The sequence below is a fragment of the Dendrobates tinctorius genome, unplaced genomic scaffold (genome assembly GCF_039654945.1).
Source record: "Dendrobates tinctorius isolate UK_male_01 unplaced genomic scaffold, ASM3965494v1 ptg000060l, whole genome shotgun sequence".
Taxonomy (NCBI): domain Eukaryota; kingdom Metazoa; phylum Chordata; class Amphibia; order Anura; family Dendrobatidae; genus Dendrobates; species Dendrobates tinctorius.
In genome coordinates, this window is record NW_027361728.1 from 34922474 (window position 1) to 34944830 (window position 22357).

Consider the following 22357-nt stretch of genomic DNA (forward strand, 5'->3'; position numbering starts at 1 on the left):
AGCTCCCATACCTAAGCCAGCTCCCATATCTTAGCCAGCTCCCATACCTTAGCCAGCTCCCATACCTTAGCCAGCTCCCATAGCTAAGCCAGCTCCCGTCTCTATCATGGCATATGTAAAAATGAAGGTCAGCACCCAGTGAGGGGAGGTGCTTGTAAGGAAATATATCAGAAAGTCAAGATACAGCACTCTCATATGCTTATTACTTTTTATTAAATCCAAAGGAGATTTTGAATAAAACATGATTGAGCATAATACAGAAAATCAAAAATGTTCATCCATTTTCATTCAATTCTCTATTTTATTTTTCTGCTCTCTTTCCTCCTTCATTTTTTATGTATTTTACATATATTAACCCTTTTTTCCCTTCTTTGTGTCTCGTAATTTTCTACTTAACTCTGCTATCTCTATATATCAAATACAATTGTGGTTTGAGGCTCATCCTTTCATGCAAGCCTTCTGCAGTACCATTACTATTTACTATGCACACAGTAACAAACTTTAACACAACAATTTACTTTCCTTTAACACAAGGACTTAGCCATGAAGGTAATGTGAGGATGTGTTTAACGTCATCATGGTTGTCGCAAGCTGTGATATGCCCCGCTATGATGTGGTGCGCATCATTCCATTTATATTTCCATCATGACGTGATTCACATCAAGCTAACCCCATCCCCTTAAATCACATGTTGCTCATCATGTGACAGTCATCGATGACACAAACCGCGGCACATCATTTGCATACCATCGTGACGCGATGCATTGTCATAAGTCACCTGCCCACCCAGTCATGTAATCTATAGTTAGGTTAATTCCACAAGTCTTCTGGTGACATAGTGTACGTCATGATGGTTCCTCCCTCGTGACACACCTCGTAATGATGAGATTGTGTCACTTAATTAAAATCCTTTATTTCACGGTATATTATCAGTTTGGGTATCTTTATTAACAGTGTGTTATCCCTATATTATCAAAACCTTACAACTATTTCTGATTTGATTTTCTGACAATGTTAACTGGTTTGCATTCTTTATACAAATTGTTGGTCCCTCCTCTTCCTTGGGCACCTTGGGCAGCCCGGATGTCACAATCTTCACTCTGTTTCTGTCTTTTTGTTACTTTGTGTTGGGGCTGTCAGTCTGTGCTGGGTCTGTGCAGCAATCACCTGTGTTCATTTTCCTTAATCAGGCTGTGTGCCCACGTAGCATTTTTTTAGAGTTTCCGCTTTGTTTTTGCGGCCGTGGAAATGCTTAAAAAACGCATCCCCATGCAATCCTATGGGATTCCACAGTTGCTGTGTCAATGCTGTGGATTTTACCACTACGGAATCGCATAGCAGTAAAATCCGCAGCATGTCCATTATTTCTGCAGAATCGCGGCAGTTCCGCCACCATAGGATTGCATTGAAACACTCACTTTATGCATGTGGCTATGCCCACCATGCGTAAAGTGAGCGCTTCATGTGCAGATGGTACCCAGGGTCTGGAGGAGAGGAGATGCAAGGCATCCCTGGGAACGGAACTTGTCGCCAGCGCCAATGACGACCGGGAGGGCTCATGGGACCAACAGAAGGTGAGTATATCCCTATTTTTTATTTTTTTAATTATTTTTAACATTCTATCTTTTACTATTGATGCTGCACTCTGCTTGACAAGTGTGACCAACCTGTCAATCACTTTTCCAAGCGATGCTTCAAATTACTTGGAAAAGCGCAAGCATTCTGCAAGCTAAAAACGCTTGTGTTTTGAGGGAAAATGCATGCGATTTCCACGGCAGGGAGTTGCGGAAATGCTGCGGACATTTCCACAGCATTTCTGCAATGTGGGCACATAGCCTTACGCTTTTACTTCCCCCAGTGTCAATCATAGAATTGCTGTTGCCTGTGTAACATTGATCCCTCTGCGCTCTGTGCCTGACCGAGCTTTACTTGATTCTTTTCCCGGACTCAGACCCTTTGCTTGTGCCTGCTCCCTGTAAACTGTTTTGTCTCTCTGGCTTTCCTGAGCTTGGCTCGTTTGTTGGACTTTGTCTCTGACTGCCCTTTGTTGTACTGCACCATTTCCTGTACCTGACCTTGGATTGTTTAACCTCCCTTTACTTACGGTAAGTAGTATATATATTTACTATAGTGACGCATTCATTACACTGATCTAAATTTGTCTCTATTTTAGTGACTATATGTGAACAAGGCTCAGGATGAGTTGAAAAGTTATAATTTTTTATAAAGTCACAGTTGAACATTTTCTGAGCAGTTACAATTGGTATACTATGGATGAATATTTTTCATTTTTTGTATTATACACAATCATGTTTGCTTTCACCTTCCTTTAGTCCCTATATCCAATCACTCACTTGCTTAAAACATCTCCAGAATTCGACCTTTTCTCACTTTTGAAACTGCAAAAACTCGTACTATCACTTTTATTCACTCTCATCAGGACTACTGTAACTCTCTTCTGATTGGTCTCCCATTTACTAAACTCTCTCCTCCCCAATCTGTCCTGAATGCGGCAGACAGGGTAGTATTTCTGTCCAGCTGCCACATCGATGCCTTTACCTTATGCCAATATGTATATATAAACTTGGCACACACACGTGGATTCCAATGCAAATAGTGGTTTTAATAAGGTACAGTACATACAGTGACGTTTCGGTCTGTATGACCTTCACCAATGTACTAAAAATAAAATAGAATGGGTATAAATACATGAAAATACAGTATATACAAAATTGTACAAAAATAATAAGATCTGGGTACAAAATGCAAAATGTAGTTCATAGGTATCATATGCTGAGAAACATCGAAAGCATCATAGTTTGAGGCATATTATATAAGACACAGGGTGGTAACAATTCAGAAAATCAAGAGGCAATTAGTAAGAGAGAGGCACGTACTCTAGAGCAGATGTAGGTTCTTCCCGCCCACCCAAACAGCAGCGCTTTCTCATGAACCCCAAATATGGTACCTTCCCAGCTGACAGCTGGCACAGGGACGACTCAGCGCGCTGGCTCCCAGTGTTCAATTGTACTAGCATCTAACAGATGTGAGTACAATTGAAGCCCCACCCACTGGGTCAGAGCGATGCCGGCAGTGAGATCATGTCATGTAATCACGCTGCTGACGTCACTCCCCATTGCTGCAGAGGCGCAGATGGGTGGTAAGTGCTCCTCATTAGTGGAGCTGAAGACACCAAAGATATAGGGGGTTGTATTTACTGCTTTGAGGGATATTTCAATCCCTGGGAGGGGTTTACTGTGGGGTGTATTTACTTTGTGTGGGGGTATTTAATTTGTGTGTGTGTTGTATTTAGTGTGTGTGGGTGGTGTTTACTCGGGGTGGTGCATTTACTGTGTGTGTTGTTGTATTTAGTGTGGGGGGGTATTTTCTGTGTGTGTGGGTATTTACTGTGTTGGGGGTATTTACTGTGTGTGAGGGGGTATTTACTTACTGTTTGTGATGGGGTATTTACTGTGTATGTAAGGGGGTATTTACTGTGTATAAGGGGGTATTTACGGTGTCTGTGGAGTGCTTACTGTGTGAGGGGGTATTTACTGTGTGTGTGAGGGGGTGTTTACTGTGTGTGTGTAGCAGGTATTTACTGTGTGTGTGGAGGAGGAGATTTCCTGTGTGTGAGGGGTGGATATTTACTATGTGTGTGGGGGGTGTTTACTGTGTTGGGGGGTGTTTATTGTGTGTGGATTGTGGGGGGTATTTACTGTGTGTGTGAGAGGAGGGTATTTACTGTGTGGGTGAGACTTACTGTAACGGGGCAGAAGATTTACTGTGATGTGGTATTCAGTATAACAGGGCTGGGTGAGATTTTGTGTAACGAGGGATGATTTGAGGATATAAATTTGGGGAGCAAAGGGACAGGTGCAGACACAATATGGGGAGTGGGAGAAATTTGAAGACACAATATGAGGAGGAAGGTACGAGATAGGGCATGTATGGTGGGGATACGTGTAGACACAGTATGGGGAGTGGTGGTATGGGTGTGGACACACTATGAGGTGCAAGGGAAAAATGTATGAGGACACAGTATGGGGAGTCAGGGTGATGGGATGGGTGCAGACACAGTATGATAAGTCAGAGGAGACAGTAATTAAATGTGCAAGGAGACAGTATGGTGGGGAAAAAGTGTGAGTGGGCACAGAGACTGAGTAGTGTGGGGAGTGTAGCATGGGAAAACAGTGTAAGGGCACAGCCAGGAGCTGACAGTATACCAAGGAGGGGGGAGTATGATAAGGACGCACAGTTTAGAGACTGAGCCCTATAGGGGTGACTCAGTGTGAGAGAACAGTGTGACAAGATGGCCCATTATGGAAATGAGGGGACAGTGTGGAGAGCATGGACCATAAGATGGACAGTGTGGAGGGCATGAACCATAAGAGGGACAGTGTGGGGTCATATTTTGTGCAGGGAATATAGTGAGGAGAAATCTTTTATTTAGGGGCTCAGTGTAGGGCAGATATGTTTATTCAGGAGCATTATAATGACACTGCTATCTTTAAGGGCATCATGTGGGGATGTGCTGCAGAAGACCAGAGAAGATGGAAGTCTGCAGAGATGGCTGTGAATGAGAAAACTCATGGAGGCTGAAAGAGATGAGGAAGAAGAAAAAGAGAATGACTCCAGAGACAACGTAATCTATAAAGTAGCTGGATGTAAATGTTTTTTGTGATACTAATTATCATATTTTATTTGTTCGGAGCATTAAAGGGGTTGTCCAAGTTTGTGATGAGTCTGCAGTCATTCTATGTGACTTCAGACTTCTGAATTCTCACACTGCGCACTGCACGCTGTCAGGATTCTCTGGTGCCGGTGATTTGCATACCTGTGGTCACGTTCTGACTAGACATAGATTGCCTCACTCAATGAAAATAAATTGAGTGAGTCCGGGCATATCTAGTCAGAATGTGGCCAGAAGTATACAAATCACATACTTGTGCAAGGGAGAATCCTAAAAATGTGCAGGGCATGCACTGTGAGAATTCAGAAGCCTGCAGCCAGTCTGTGACTGCAGACTTTCATCTCAAACATGGACGCACCCTTTAATTATAAAAGGAAGCCCTGCAGCCGATCCTAACAGCTTGAAGTATACTCACTGTCAAGATCCAGCTCTGCTTGCTGGTTCCAGCAGTCATCACAAGGCCGCTTCACTCATATGCAATTTTCATGCTGTTGTGTAACAGCAAGCTTCTCTTCAGCTTCTCTCAGTTTTTAAGTGAACATTGAATTATGGCAAGCAGATCATCTGAACCCGACTAAGGCTGGAGTCAGACAAAACATATAAAAATATGGACCGTATTTTACGGTCGTAATACGCAGAAATGCTCCCTGAACAGTGATCCGTATGTCACCTGTTGTCAAGGTATGGCTCTGTTTTTTGCGCATGTAAACATCCGTATGACGAGATTTTCTCGCCGGCTTGCAAAATAGACATATAATGGAGCCCAATGACAGATTAAAACACAAACGAAACAATAGATATAGACACATGGAATATATATATATATATATATATATATACATGTCATTGAGACACATATATATATTAATATTTCATAGAGTTCTACATAGCAGAATAGCTGCTAAATCAATTGCCAGCTTCTGTAAAATCATTCAAAAACCCGACATGAAACGACACATGGTTTACATACAGTAAACCATTTCATTTCATTTATTTTTTTTATGTCTTTGACTGATAATTAGATTAGGTTATGTGTGTAAAATTTGGGATATCTAGGTGTTAAATTAAGGGGTTAATTCGTTGAAAAAAAATGCGTGGGCTGCCGTGGTAAATTCTCAACCAGAGAGGGAAAGCCAGTGAGTGAGGGCAGATATTAATAGCCTTGAGAGGGACCATTGTTTTTGCCCCCCCCGGCTACAAAAGTCTGCCTCCAGACATCCCAGAAAAGGTGCTTCTGGCACTTAGCCTCTCTATTCCCATTGCCCTGTAGCAGTGGCTAATGGGTTAATAAGAATGGGTTAATGTCACCTTGCTATTGGAAGGTGACAATAAGCCGGATTAATAATGGAGAGGTGTCAATAAGACACCTCTCCATTATTAACCCTAGAATAGTGAGGGGTTAAAAAAACACACACAGACATTAATTAAAAATGCTTTTAATGAAATAAAGACAGTTTTTGACCAAATTTATTGCTCTGCTAATCCATAAATAAACCATGGTCATGTAAAAAAAAAATAAAACAAAAAAGCAACAATATACATACCTCTCCGCTGGTCAGTCAGGTCCCCCGCTGCAATCCATCAGAAGGGGTTAACTGGTTTTCAATGGGACCGGTGCTAATGCGACCAGCCTGCTGTAAACCTCTGCCAGAATGAATTAGTTCATCTCTGCGCAGCCTCCCTGGCTGACCGAAGATGAACTACTGAGCGTGACAACGTTTCTAAACTTTTTCCCAAGCTCATCAGTTCACCTCAGGTCAGCCTGGGACTCCATGCAGCCTCACTGATGTCCCGCGATCATGTGATGGGGTCATCAATGGGCGGGATTTGTGGCGTGATTTCCGGAAGCGCACGTTAAATGCCGCTGTCAGAGTTTAAAAGCGGCATTTAATGAGTTAACAGACGCAGGTGGCTCGAGATTCCACCCATGGCTGTTCTGGGTACATGTTGTTAGGAACGGCGGAGCACACTAAATAAATAAATAATAAAGTGCGTTCGCCGCTCGGGGTCCACCGTGCAGAAGGTGTTAACACTGATGCTAAATAATGGCGAACACTAAATATGGCGGTATTATTGCACGCGGGTTGGACCTCACCCGGTGTGCGCTGAGCATACTCTGTTAGCTTCACAGAGACGCCTAAGGTATTAACATAAATGCTGAGCCTGTTGGACTCACAGGTCTCAGAGAAGTGCACGCACAGTATAAGGTCACACGAGCTGAACCCTAGGCAGAGGGTCAGAAGTCTGCCTAGACTTACCGTGCGTGTGGCGTCGCAACTGCAGACGCCAAGAGGAGCTGCAGACTGCAGCGTGGCAAAAGACACTGCCGCTAATCAACAATGCCCGATAGCTGGTGCACTGTCCGACGCTAGCACTGTGGAGGATGCTGATGTGGCTTGTAGCTTGCCACTGGCTCACACAGACTCTAAACCTAAGTCCATATACACACTCGTAATATCAGAGGAAGGGGATCTTAATGAGTCATTCGCAGTTTCATGCATCCATCATCATTCACACAGTAGCAACTAGGGACTATACAAGCGCATGACCTTTTATAGCCGTGCGCTTCCGGGACCTTCCAGATCTCTGAGATGGACCAATGTGATCAGGAGAAGGACCTGAGCATGTGACTCCCGATCTCCAATGGGAGATCGTCTCGTGAGCATGCCCAGTAGTGCGACGAGAGGACTTAGCCTCTGGAGCGTTTTGCTGCAAAGCAGCCTGCATTGCTATTGCTGACCCAAAGGTGGCAGCAACAGCCAGACCCACAGAGCAGGTCTGGGCAGAGCATCTGGGACGCTGAGACTGCTGAGAAATCTCCTCTTTGGTCGATAGACAATGAGAGACTGCAGAATGTGAGGCTCTGGATTCCTGCTGAGCCGCTGCAGGAACCCGACGCCTAACACATGTATGCTGTTCAAAACAGCTGACATGTGCTGGAAAAGATGTGGGCTCAGCACCAGAGCCCACATCAAAGGGGGAGACACGATGTTCACAGTACTAGTACGACGCATGTCGAGAAGGGGTTAAAAACAACAGCATCACTGTGCTTGATTGGCCAGCAAACTCGCCTGACCTTAAAGGGAACCTGTAACCCCCCCCCCAGGCGTTCTGAAGTAAAAGAGCCACCTTATGCAGCACTAATGCTGCATTCTGTCAAGGTGGCTCTTTTATTTGGCGTCCCTTCCACCGCAGAAAGAAGTGTTTTTAAAATTTCTCACTCATACCTGAAGTTTGTCTGGGGGGCAGGTCTTTCCCCCCCGACACAGACACCTCACATCCATCAGTCATTTCCTCCTTTCCTTTTGGCGTCACCTCCTCAGCGTTCTTTTTTTCCTGGTGCCTGCGCTGTAATATTGTTTCTTGGGCATGTGCAGTTAGCCCCTGCCCGTCCACTGACATCACATGATGTCTTGCTTATCGTGCCTGCAGGGCCGCGCGTCCATGCATTAGTGCTGCACAAGGTGGCTCTTTTACTTCAAAATGCCTTGGGGAGTGACAGGTTCCCTTTAACCGCATAGAGAATCTATGGGGTATTATCAAGAGGAAGATGAGAGACACCAGACCCAATAATGCCGACGAGCTGAAGGCTGCTATCACTGCTACCTGGGTTTCCATAACACCTCAGCAGTGCCACAGGCTGATTTCCTACTGGCCACATCGCATTGATGCAGTAATTGAAGCAAATAGATCCCCGACCAAGTATTGAGTTCATTTACTCAACATACATTTCAGTAGGCCAACATTTCTGATTTTAAAATCATTTTTCAAGCTGGTGTTATAAAGTATTCTAATTTCTTGAGATAATGAGTTTTGGGTTTTCATTGGCTGTAAGCCATCATCATCAACATTAACAGGAATAAACACTTGAAATAGATCACACTGTTTGTAATGATTCTATGTAACATATCAGTTTCACTTTTTGCATCGAAGAACTGAAATTAACTTTTTGATGATATTCTAATTTAGTGAGAAGCACCTGTATATATATATATATATATATATATATATATATATATATATATACCGTATATATTCGTGTATAAGCTGCGATTTTCAGCACAATTTTTTGTGCTGAAAACGCCCCTCTCGGCTTATACACGAGTCATACATCAATACTCACCCTCCGTCGCTGGATCTCCATCTTCCCTGCATCTCTCTGTTATCCTGGAGCTGGCAGCTCTTCATGTTCCTTTCCCGAGCGGTCACGTGACCCCGCTCATTAAGGTCATGAATATGGACACATATCCACTCCCATTCATTACCTTAATGAGCCCGGTCACATGACTGCTCTGCAAAGGAGCAGGAAGAGCTGCCAGCCCCCGGATAAAAGAGATGCAGTGAAGATGGAGATCCAGGGAAGCCAGGAGGGTGAGTAGGAGGGGAGGGGGTTATGTGTACTGTTTGGCACTCCTTATGGGGCACTCTTGCAATGTTTGTGTGCTCTCTGGCATTGTTTATGGGGGAATTCTGCCACTGCTTATGGGGCACTCTGGTACAGTTTATGTGTACTGTCTGACACTGTCTATGGGGACAATATGACACTGGGCACAATATGGCACTGTTTATGGGGGCACTCTGGTACTGTTATGTACTCTTTGGCATTGCTTGTGTGTACTCCCTGACTGCTTATGGGGCGCTCTGGCATTGTTATATGTACTCCTTGACTGTTTATGGGGGTGCTATGATATTATATGTACTCCCGGACTGCTTATGGGGGCGCTCTGATACTGTTATGTGTACTCCCTGACTGTTTATGGGGGCGCTCTGACACTTGGAGCTTTCTCAGTGTCACCGGTGATTATACCGTTATTATGTGATATTATGTTATGACTGTGATACCAGGACAGGGATGAGGTGACAATGCATACCCAGCTTATACTCGATTCTATAAGCTTACCCAGCTTTCTTTGGCAACATTGGGTGCCTCAGCTTATACTCGGGTCGGCTTATACACGAGTATATACGGTATATATATACACACACACAGTATATAGCAAAATCTGCTCTTTTTCCATGAACTAGATAAATCTGAAAAATAAAATAAAAGTAAAATGTAAAAATTCAAAGTATTAGTATATTACAATTTAATATACAGTGGGGAAAAATACTGATAACAAGTTTGGTGCCATTACTACAGGTAATGAGTGGAGGAAAGAGGAGACTCTTAAAGAAGAAGTTACAGGTCTGTGAGAGCCAGAAATCTTGATTGCTTGTTTCTGACCAAATACTTATTTTCCACCATAATATGCAAATAAAATGAAAAAAAAACAGACAATGTGATTTTCTGGATTTTTTTCTTCTCAGTTTGTCTCCCATAGTTGAGGTCTACCTATGATGTAAATTACAGACGCCTCTCATCTTTTTAAGTGGTGGAACTTGCACTATTGCTGACTGACTAAATACTTTTTTTCCCCACTGTATACAGAGAGCACTGTCAGAAATACAAGTGTCAGACTTGACTTTGTTTGGTCCCCTCAACTCCCCGTATAAGTGGAATAAAAAGTCTTCAAAGCAAATGCAAGTCAAAATTGGTATCATTAAAAATAACTACAGGTCGCTCAACAGAAAACAAACAGCTCCATCAATGGAAAAATAATAAAGTGGGTCTCAGAATAAGGTGAAACAAAGCATATTTTTTATTTTTTTCAAAAGTTGTAAAACAAATCCTTTTATTAAAGTTGTATCACCATAATTGTTCTTACACACACACAATAAATTTATTGTGACATTTTTACCATGTTGTCATTTTTTAGCACATGTATCGTAAATTACAACTCTTCAAAGAGTAAAAGCAAGCTCTGTTGTATACCTTCATGGGGCAAAAAAAAGCTTTGTTGAAAAAAGGTTAAAGTTTTAACCTTTCAAATTAAAACCTTATTCAGACGTCAGTGATTTTTCTCATACGTTAAAAAAATGACCGATTTTCATGTGTTTTGGAGATGATTTTCAATAGCATGTAGTCAGTTTTTGCCATTAGTGTTTGAGCAGTGATTTTCTCGTATACCAAAAGAAAAAAAAATTGTAGAGCTTCTTTTTGCCATTGCAATGTTAAAAATGGACAGTGGACGGCACACAGATTGCACGTGAATATCAATATGTGTTGTCAGTAATGTTTCCTGAGCCCATAGACTTGTATGGGTAATTTTGATCTGTGACTCAGAGCAAAAACAAACATGTCTCTCTGATATTTTTGTGAACATTAATATGTAATATCTGTCATGATACAAGCAGGGTTATTGTCTTGTCTCTCCTTTCCAGGTCTGGTCATGTCAGGGGTTAATTTTCCCTGCCTTGTTCCTGTGTCTGGGCTGCTTTATCTCTGTGCTGCTACCTGTGTGTAGTGCCAGTTATATTGCGTACATTCGGCATGTTTAGTTGGCTCTGGTAAGTTTCCTGATCTGTCCTGCTGCGTTTATCTGACCTTACTCGTGTCTGTTGACCTTCCTCCTACACGACCCTGCTCCTTATCTCCCTGTGTGTTTGGATTCCCAGGTATTTGACTTTAGCTCGTCCCTGTCCTAATCCTGTCTCGACCATCTGTTAGTTCAGCTAGTTGACCGGCACTGACCTTTTTCTCTCTTCTGACTTTGTCTTGGATTTCCCCTTTGTACTGCACTATTTTCTGGTATCGACTCGGCTCTCTGACTATTCCACTGCCATCTAGTGGTTGCTTTGCTGTATTTCTGCTGGTCAGCATCATTGCAGGATATTATGCTCATCCTCCACTCTGCTGCCATCTAGTGGGGTTTGTGTTGCTTTGCAGTAACCCTCAATAATACAGCGTGACAATATCTAATTGTAATGAATCCAATAACCCACAGATTTCTGTTTACATGGAACATGACTGAGTATATTGAGCAGCATTATGCCCTATAGCACTACTTCATGGAGACTGCAGAATAAGAATCCGAATGGGAGACATTTCATATTTGGCTACAATTTCTCTTTATTGACCCAATATTAAGAATGAGGACAGATTACAATGAGGTTTTCTTTTTTCTATTTTATTTTATTTTATTGGTTGCTGTCTTCACATTTTTAGAGAAGAAACTTTCAATTTCTCTCCATTTTCAAAATCTGTAAGTGTAAGATGATGACACAAATAATGTCTTAATCATACAAACAATTGTCTTAATGAGTGCTTATGATAGATAACAGTATATCTGAACGCCGCAATCAAGCGCTTTCTTTTCTCTTCTCCATTGCAACCAAAATAACAGAGGTTTCAATTTTCTTTCGCACCTGAAATCAGTGAAATTGTTGGAATGCTGCTTCACTGAAGACACAAGCTGTTTTTTTTCCTCTTCTTGTTTACAGGTGCATTATACAAGGGTTAGGCTGGACCTTGGCCCTGCTAATGACAAAAATCAGAGAAAGAAAAATTAAATAACAATAAACATCCATTCCTAAGGGTAATAGAAAATCTTTTTAAAGAAAAATGTGCAACGACACAAAGCATTAAAATACAGTATTTTGTTAATAATAGGAACAGTATAGGGCTATTGGGGGCCATTATAATATTGCCCTTATTATAATATATTTTTGCTACCAGCTGTGTACATTGGCAGGCACAGAGCATTCCTTTAGCTCCACTGCCACTATAAAGAATTACAGAATTACCTTGGCCTCCTACCCAGCACTTTCTCTATGACTGAGCCAGAACAATAACATACATGTCATCATGCTGGCTGCATCATTTAGCACATACCACCCACCAGCCAGAAGAGGCCTATACCAGTTGGGAAAAGGAAATGTAACTAATGAATTGGAGGAGAGGACTTATAATTGTAATGACATAGATTAGAAGATATATAATTGTAATGAATTGGAGGAGAGAACAAGTAATTATAAAGAAGTGGAGAAGTGAGGAGAGCACATTTGTGGGGGGCTGAAGATGCAAGAGTCTGACCATTGCTAGCCAGCTAAATAGCCAGGTAATCACCCTGAATTGGTGACACCTGGAGGAAACCCCCTGGCTGCCCAGATTGGACAGCTGAGTTGTTACTTACAATACTGACAGCCCAGCATGACCCTGATCCTATAGAGCGACTGAACTGTCATTCACAGTCTCCTTAGGACACGTAAGTGGTGAAATCCTGACAGTCACCTCTTGTTTTGTATAGTGCTGTCCCTTATTACATAGCATCTCCCTGTTGTTATGTACAGTATTATCCCTTATTGCTTAACTTCCTATCTTGTTATACATAGAGCCATCCTTTACTATACAGCATCCTCTCTTGCTATGTTAAGAACCATACCTTAATACATACTATTCTCTATTGTTTTTTTATAGCTATGTAGGAAAAAAATTGGCACCACCTCCTCTATCTCCTTGCATCTACAAAAGTGTCTGAATGTCCATATGAAAATAATCACAGCATGGACTAGCCTTTTCAAATGAGTCTATGCTTGTGCAAAAATATATTTATCTCACATGAATCATCCGTATGGCATCCGATTTTTAGGAATACTTTATAATTCTTAAGATAGGAAAATGATGGTATATAAAAATGGATATCATACAGATGTAAAAAATGGACTTGGATAACAATATAGCTGAAAATGGACATTTTTTTCTGGTCTGAGATGTCTAAACTTACCATATTTTTCGGACCATAAGATGCACTTTTTTCCCAAAAAATTTTGGGGAAAAATGGGGGTGCGTCTTATGGTCCAGATGCACTTACCAGGAGACACATCCGAGGCTGAAGGGCGGCGGTTTGGCAGATGATCGGTGCTGCGGGGGCTCTGCCGGCATTGGTGGAAATCCCGGAGCCCCCGCACATCCATCCCGGGCTGGTGCGACACTTTTGCAGGTGATCAGTGGTGCAGGGGCTCCGCCGGCTTTTTGTGAAAGGCCGGAGCCCCCCAAACTTCCATTGTTGTAATGCTGAGTTGTGCTTCAGGAAAATGGAAGTGCGGGGGGCTCCGGCCTTTCACAAAACGCCGGCGGAGCCCCCGCACCGCCGATCACCTGCAAAAGTGCCGCACCAGCCCGTGATGGATGTGCGGGGGCTCCGAGATTTCCACCAATGCCGGCGGAGCCCCTGCACCACCGATCATCTGCCAAATCACCGCCCATCAGCCTAGGATGGATGTGTGGGGGCTTTCACAAAATGGCAGAGCCCCCACACCACCAAACCTGCTGCACCAGCCAGGGATGAGCCAGACCACCTCCTGTGACCTCACTCCACCAGCGCTCCATATCACACCCTACCCCCCCAGGTAAACTGAATAATTTGGGCTGTAAGACGGACCCTCATTTGACGCATTAATTTTTTTTCCCTATTTTTCTTCTGAAAATTTGGGGTGCGTCTTATGGTCTGGTGCGTCTTATAGTCCGAAAAATACAGTAAATCATTCTCATACCGCAAAAATAGCTATGATCTGCAGAGGCATGAACTTAATACAATCGAGCATCAGTGCGATGTGCTGGTAAAACAAGTAAGATTCATGGACGCCTCATCTCATACATATGCTGCATAGCATTTTTTCAATCAAAGTGTTAGGGATTGACTAGAGCACACACTGTATAGTGAGAAGTAACTAACAGCTCGCTGCAGTGCCCTGATAACTATAAGTGAGCAGCTGCAGGGAGAATTAATATCTTATTTTCTCTCTGAAGCTGCTGCTCCAATAAGCCAGCTGCACAGAATTTAAATGCTGCTCACATTGACCTATCCTATGATGAACTGTAGATAGGTGGAAGCAAGTATCTGATTCTCTTCTCCTCTGTGAAGCCAACCGCTACACTTCTTCATGTATCAATGTGTGGGAGTGGTGAAGATGGTGTTCCATTCTCTGACATCCCAAGTGGTTAAATGTATTTTATAGTCATGTATATTATCTGAAAGCAAATCACCCTGGGGCTGCAGCATAGCCTTGACAGGCCACATAAGCAGAAAAGAAACCCGTACTGCTTGGACTATCGCAGCACTCTTCCCTCCAGGGTGTGTGCAAATTTCGAAAATATACGATTGAGTTGCAGGCATAAAACCTGGACCTTCAGGTAATTCACTGAGGAAAACAACAAAACTGACAGTCCTTGTGCAAAGAAAAAAAATAGGTGGCACTCACCGGTCTTTGTAGTCCATTTTTTATTGAAAGCGGTAACATAGAAGCGCAATAGCGCGAAACTGCCATTGTCGCTCATACACTCCACATCCCATTCTCCCAGTAAGCATGTTTTACCACTTTCAATAAAGAATGGACAACAAAGACTGGTGAGTGCCACCTACTTTTTTTCTTTGCACAAGGATAGCCTAGACAGGGTTAACTGTAAGGGCTAGCCCAGATTGGGGAGGGGGAACTGAGAGTTGGTGTCAAGTTGAGAAAGTGTCAAGTTAAATTTAGTAGGAGTGTGTTGAAGTTCTAGCAGTGGTCATATGCAGTGGGTTACTGGGGTCAACATGACGCTGTTACTCGGGGCAGTGGATCGCCATCAAACCCTTCCATGCAGATCTGTCTGTCGGTCTTGGGATCTCCAAATTGATGTCGGGCCCGGGACCTTTGGTAGCACTAAGCCTGCAGTGTTGCAAGGAAAGATGGACTCAGACTCTCAGAGGTGGAAAGTAATGGAATCCCGGTGCACTGCCTTCAGGGGAGAAGAATTCCTAGTTTGCAACAGGGATGCTCTACACAAACAGAGAGCTAGGGATGAAGTTTGTGGGAAAGACTGTAACCTGTTGTGCCCTATCCTACATGCTTCATTGTAATGACCGTAAACTGCTCAGTAAAAGCTTAACTGTTATAAAGTAATCGGTGTCCCTTGGATTGTGTGCTGTGAAGATCCTGGAAGATGAAAGCCTGGAGTCAGTGAAAGTCTATGGACCACAAGTAAGTGTGATGCACCCCACACACAGCAGCACACTGGGACTGGAAAATGATTTTCCTGTAGGGTGCCAGAGCTGGAGCAGAAACTCCTAAACCCTTCATCCAATTTTAATGTGGATACCCTTAAATGAAAGTTGAAAGTCTGAACTTCAACTGCATCTGAATTGTTTTGTTTAAAATTCATTGTGGTGATGTCTAGAACCAAAATTAGAAAAATGTTGTCTCTGTCCAAATATATATGGACCTAACTGTATATTATCATGCTTATCTATGTAGTTGTTTTGTGTTCTACTCACCTTTGATGATTTTTAAAGATGTTAGATCGTGTATGTTAATTTGTGTAACTAATAAAGCGTGTTACCTTTTTTCATATGGGCTTTTGTAGCTTCATTTTAGTTGGACTTAACAGCTGCTTTGCAGGATGTGTGCCACCATAATCATGCTTGCAAATAACATTCAAAAAAGGAAATCTACAATAAGGAAACAAAAACAAAAAAGAAAAATACAATGTGAATAATGTGATTCACTATTTGATTAAAATAACATATGTGACACATTCCCTTTAGATTAATTTGGTGCAGTCAGAGATGAGCATTACTTTACAGGCAGCAACATAAAGAATTTGATGAGAAAAGCTCTAAACAAACTGGAATATGCTTCGCTTATTTCCCATCTCCCTCAGTTTATACGAACAAAACATCTATCATTCTATTGGTAAATCTTGGAACCTTAATGGAGTCAGTAATAAGACTTGATTGTGGAAATAGTCTTATAATCAAAGTGGAGTAACATTTCCTAGAATTTCAATAAAACCAGTAATTGAATGCATCATTGATACATTATGAAGCCCTAAAATTATGACTATGACTGTTTCTATTATTAAACATGCCACAATATCAGCAAGGAAAGCTGCAAAACGTATTTCCCATGCTCTGTTTTTCATTAGTAAATATTTACCGTTCTTTGTACATTAGCAGCAGCAAGAAATGAACCAGGCTTCATTTTTAGGTCACACCATCAAATGTAATGATGCCTTAAAGACATCTTTAATTACCCAATTACCCTTCCTCGACATCCTTTATTACCCAAGATACCCTTTCTGAGATCCTTGGTTGCGCAAACAACAACATAAGAGAAATGTAATGGTGGAAATATGTTTATTTGCGGTTATTGAATTTACTCTGCTACATGAATATCTCATTTACAGGTGTCAATTTTTCCTGTCCGGTTATATAGACAGCATCAACTTTTTTATACATATAAGCTAAAAATCATTGATTATTAACAAAAGAACAAGTGAAAGAAATTGTTTAAACAGCGAGGTTAGTGCCCTCAGCTATGTACAGTACTTCTGTCTTTTCAGCCTAAGCCTTCTTCTTTAAAATTAGGCTAAAATAAGGTGTGAAAAACACAATGGTCTCTCAGGAATAGCAGTTATAAAATATGTGTAATGCTCTGCTTAAAGGGATTGTTCACTTTTAGTAACCAAAGCAAATTAGCCTGCCACAAAATATAATGGGATAAGGCATGAAATTACATAAAATATTAAAAAAAGGATTATTCCGTGAAACCTCTTCTGTTCCGAAGTCGTTACTCCTGTAATCCCTGTCATCCCGCAGCGTTGACATCATAGCCATCAGTGACATCATTGCTGACAAACATTGGTCAAAGCCGGTTTGCTGCCATGAATGGCATGTCAGTGTTCAGGCCAGAGATTAGCTGCAGAGGTCACAAGGAAGATGTATATAATGTAAACACTACAGGACCAATTGGGACCATCTTTGATTGGAATATATTTTTAATGTGTTTTTTAAAAAAAACATAATAAGCAGAGATAGGCGAACCCGAACAGTAAAGTTCGGCATCCGTACTGAACACCTTCTGTTCAGGCATGGACCCCCAACACGGATGTCACCAGAAAGTAAAAATTGATCCGATATGGCTCCTCGAACACTGGGTGTTTGTCATGCTGTCATGGGCATGACAGCACAGCAAACACTTTTTCTGAGCAGTGGTAAAGCAATTACCGCCAATCAGACAGCCGCGGTTCCCACGCTGTCAAATAACAGCTTGAGCCCTCAACTGTGATTGGAGGTAGAAAGTTTACCTCCAGTCACTGGCATCAGCTGATGGGACTATTGCTCTCCTTGTCTGGTCTTGTACACCACACACAGATACTCTGATATTTATTGTACTTACATATGATTATTTTCTATGCTGCTATTATCTATGTTTGTTTTTTCTTGCTGGCCGCACTGTTGTGAGTGCCTGTGGTATCATATATGAAGGCTACTATTTCTTGTATTGATATGTAATGCTTGTTGTTTGCTCACTAGCTTCCATAGATACAGGGGTGTTGCTATCTAGCTTTCAATGATTTTACTGTTGTTGGCCTTTGGTGTCCATAAATTTGCCTCTTCTACTCTGTGACCTAGGTGTGCACATTCTATATGCATTGACCTCTCTTTTTTTTAGTTCTTAATTTCTCATGCATTTTGCAGCACCCATATTTGTTTGCTCATGTTCAATTTTACTTAGTGGTGCATTCTACTCCCGTTTTTTGCATTGATTTTCCAGCCGGGACGCTAAGCTGTGGTGACCTCCCTCTGATGAGATCACAACTAGCACAGTGAGAAAAAGTCTCACATGCAGAGGTGAGTTCACCACAATTCATCAGGAGAATTTCAATGTTGTGAACTCTCCTCTGAACTGTGAGACTTTTTCTCACTATGATAGCGATGATCTCATCGGAGGGAGGTCATCTCAGTTCAGGGTCCTGGCTGGGAATGCAGCCTCAATGACCCGCAGTAACATTGATGAGGTCATCGATGCTGCGCTTGCAGCAGCTCATTCATCAGTGGTTCTCAGCCTGGACTGTCAAATATTGGCACCATCCAGGTTAAAAACTAGTAATCCCCAGACATAGATTACAGCATGAGACAGAAGTATAGGCAGGTGAGAGATATTGTTTTTTTTTTAGTTTTGTTTTATACAGGAGATGAGGGATTCAATGGAATGGGCATTAGGTGAGTATAATTGTGTTTGTCATTTTTAAATAAAAAAGGAAAAATGTGTTTTGTTTTTAATTCAAATAAAGGACTTTATTCTGGCTGTTTGCTTATTTACAATATAACTATAGAATAAGTAATGGATAGGTGTCCATTACTATGCCATGGGCTTGATGTCATCGGACAATACAAAGGTGATATCAACCCCACAAATGTGAACCACAGTTCAAATTCACCGCAGTGAAATTCTCCTGGTGAACTGTGGTGAACTCACCTCTGCACCATGAGACTTTCTCACTGTGCTATCGGGGATCTCACCAAGGTCACCACAGTTCAGCCCAGCTGGGAACGCACTGCTAGTCACTGATGTAGGTGTGAGTTTTGCCTGACTGGTTATCAAGAATACAGGGGAACCCACACCATTTTTTTTCATTATTTATTTACAGTGCAGGCTCCGTCTGATGAATACTCCCATCAGCTGCTTCTGCACTGACTGTTATTAGTGGCAGCAGGCATAAGCTGATGGGAGCTGTAAGAAGGTGAGACAAGACGGAGTCAGCGGTGTGTGGTGGCCTTTAAGGCCGGAACTATCAGGGCTGTCACCACTGTTGACGGGGGAGTTGTCCTCTGAGAGGGAGAGACCTTTCTGTCAGACAGCAGGGGGCACAGGGTACATAAGGAGACCTGATCGCAGGAACGTGGCAGACTTGGCAGGAAGGCGACAAGAGACAGTTGACTCCCTCGCCGCTTCCCCTACTGACAAATCCTCTGCTTCCAGACCTCCATGTGCTGACTTTGAGATTTTTCTTGACGCTATACAGTTACCGTCTGTACCCACACCGTTAAATACCCCTGCTTCACCCGAGATACCGGAAAAACTACTTAAAGACTACTCAGACCGCGGACTGTTGCTGCTTGCGCATGTGCTTGCGACCCATGCCCAGCGCCATTTCTGAGGCATCCCCACAAAGGACTGTTTCAACATTCCAGCGAAAAAGACTGAATCCTTCGGCACTGTCAGGTGACAGTGATACTCGTTTCTTCATAGCAGAGCCAGAGACTTTGTGCATCATTTTAGACGCCGTCGGGAGATATTCCAGCCTTCCCCTTGTATATTCTTTTGCTTTTGCCTTTACCTCCCTGTGTGGAGTATTACTGTTATTGATTGTTCAGTAAATTCTTGTTAACCTCTTCTCCATCTCCGCTTACTCACTGCATCTGACGAACTGTTTCTCCCTGAAAGGAGCAGTAATCCCATCAGCTGACACCAATGAACAGAGGTAAACTTTATACCTTTGATCATAGCTACATGCTCACTCTGTCATTTCACAGTGTGGGAATGGTGGTTGTATGACCGGTGGTGAGGATTTTACCACCAGAAGCAGTGTTTGCCGCACTGTCATACACAGTAGGTGTTTGGCACGGAAGCCAAACTTTACTGTTCGGGTTCACCCATCTCTAATCAAGATACTTGGTGATGGGCAAACCCCTGAAAGTTCGGAATGAGAACAGGACCTGAACCCAGACCCCATTGAGATGAATTGGGGGTCCAAGCATTCGTTGTTTGCCAAGCTGTAATCTGCATGACAGTGCGGCAAACACTGCCTGTGATCAGTGGTAAGATCATTACTGCCTGTCAGAGAGCTGCAGTACCCACTCTGTCAAATAGCAGTGTAAATCAGTAGCTGTTACCATGGGTAAAAAGTTTACCTCCAGTCAAAGAGGCATCGGCTGATGAGACAGAGTACTACTCCCATCAGTCTGCGACTGCTGCCTCTAATAACAGCAAGAGCAGGCACTATGAATAAACAAATAAGTTTAAAAAATGACGTGGGCTCTTTCTATTTTTGATAACCAGCATGGCAAAACTGACAGCTGTGGGCTGCAACCCTCAGCTGTCAGCTTTATCATGGCTGTTTATCAAGAATACAGGGGTCCCCACAATGTTTCTTTTTTTAATTATTTAAGTAAATAATTTAAAAAGAGTGGAGTCCCTCCCATTTTTGACAACCAGCCAAGCTAAAGCAGACAGCTGGGGGCTGGTATTCTCAGGCTAGTAAAGGGCCATGGATATTGCCCCCCAGACTAAAAAAAGGTGAGACAAGGGACATTTTGGGTCAAGTTGATTGATAAACCGTATTGTGATACTATGCAAAACACTGCAAATAAGTAGTAAATTACCCACACAACAAAGAAACTGGATTATGGTAGTGGCTATATGGGACAGTTGGTGAAACCTAGGGAAGAAGGAAGAAGAGCAGCATATGCGACCAATAAAGTCCCAATGCATCCAGAATGGTGATTAAAGATAACTATTTATTTAAATCAGGTTATAAGCAAGGATATCAGAACACAAAAGTTAAAAACGTGTATAAAAATAAGGGGCGCACACCCAGATTGCATGGAGAAGTGTCCAAAAATGAGTATGTAGAGATCAAAGTAGAATTTGTATATGACACCAAAAACAGCTGTATAACATATAACAGCTGCAGGACAATATATTATTAACCAGCAGAATATCATAAAGTAGAAGGAATAAAGTGCAAGTACACAGAGGTATTTTAGCGGAGTCAAGTATATGCAGTAGAATAGTAGTACATGATAGTGATAGTAGTAATTAGGTCAGTGCCCCTGTAAAATGTAAATACAGTAAGAGCAGGACCTAGAGTTGTGGTATATCAAAGCCTGAACAGATTTCATACAGCATTATAGGTATAAATATTAGCGGTGTAAACTTACAGTTGTTAACTCCTGTTATCCGGGTGGCGTCCAGCCTGACGCACGTTTCAACTTCCCCTTTGGTCCGGGGGTGGAGTAATCTGGGGGGCATGTGGCATATAATGCACTGTAAGCCTATGAGAGTGAGGGGGTGTGTGGGGGCTGTCCAATCATCGTAGAGAAGGCGTGGAAAGTAATGTGTATCAATGGTAATAAATACAGATTACATGTAGGTGATACATCGTGGATGAAATACCATGCAGTGAGAATATGTGTGATAATAAGTGATGTATGAAAATAAACAAGGATGACAATGAAAATCACATTTAGTGACGATTATGTGCGAAGGTAAATAAACATATATACATGGATAAAAATTAAATTAACAAAACTATGCTAAAGTAAAAAAGAGATTGATAATGATGGTAGGTATAAGGGAGATGGTGCGGAGGTGAGGAAATTAAAGTGTAGATAAGATGACAACATGATGATGTGAGAAAACAATGAAAAAGGGAGGTGTTGCAAAAGTAAAATGAATGTGACAAAATGAGAAAACGAAAATGTGGGCACACGTGATACTATACATTTATTAACTTGTCTACAAGATGTATTACACAACATAACAGAAATGCCCAGGTTATACAAAGTCACAAGGTAAATAATATAACATAATATACGTATGTTATATTATATGTTATACAGGTAATGAAGATCTTGACACAACAGATTTCACACTAAATTTCACCACGTCAATCGACACAGTTCAAGCTCCACAAAGAGGTCAAGCAAGATAATGGACATGAAGGAAGACTACGAGGGAGAATATACAGAGGGTTAAAACCAAAGACAAACAATAATATCCCAATAGTTAACCAAAATTACTCTTGCACTTGGAGTTACTTGTACTATACAATTCCACAAAGAATGAAAGAGAAAGGGGGGAAGAGTGAGGGGAGAAATCAGGTTGTATGGTATGGCTATAAGAACAAATGGACCAGTTCCAGACAATTAGAGAATAAATATTAAATTAGAATGTAACTTCAAACGCAAGAGTAATTTTGGTTAACTATTGTGATTTTTATCTTTGACACCTGTGGTGACT

At 42.0% G+C, this 22357-nt stretch overlaps 1 long non-coding RNA gene across 1 annotated transcript; it reads right to left on the bottom strand.

Moving 5' to 3' along the window:
- Positions 1–11486: 11486 nt before the first annotated feature.
- Positions 11487–21337, bottom strand: LOC141092757 (uncharacterized). Its single transcript, XR_012232896.1, has 3 exons — positions 21277–21337; positions 15891–15999; positions 11487–12050 (listed from the first exon to the last, which is right to left on the bottom strand). It is a non-coding gene; the product is annotated as an uncharacterized lncRNA (long non-coding RNA).
- Positions 21338–22357: the final 1020 nt, after the last annotated feature.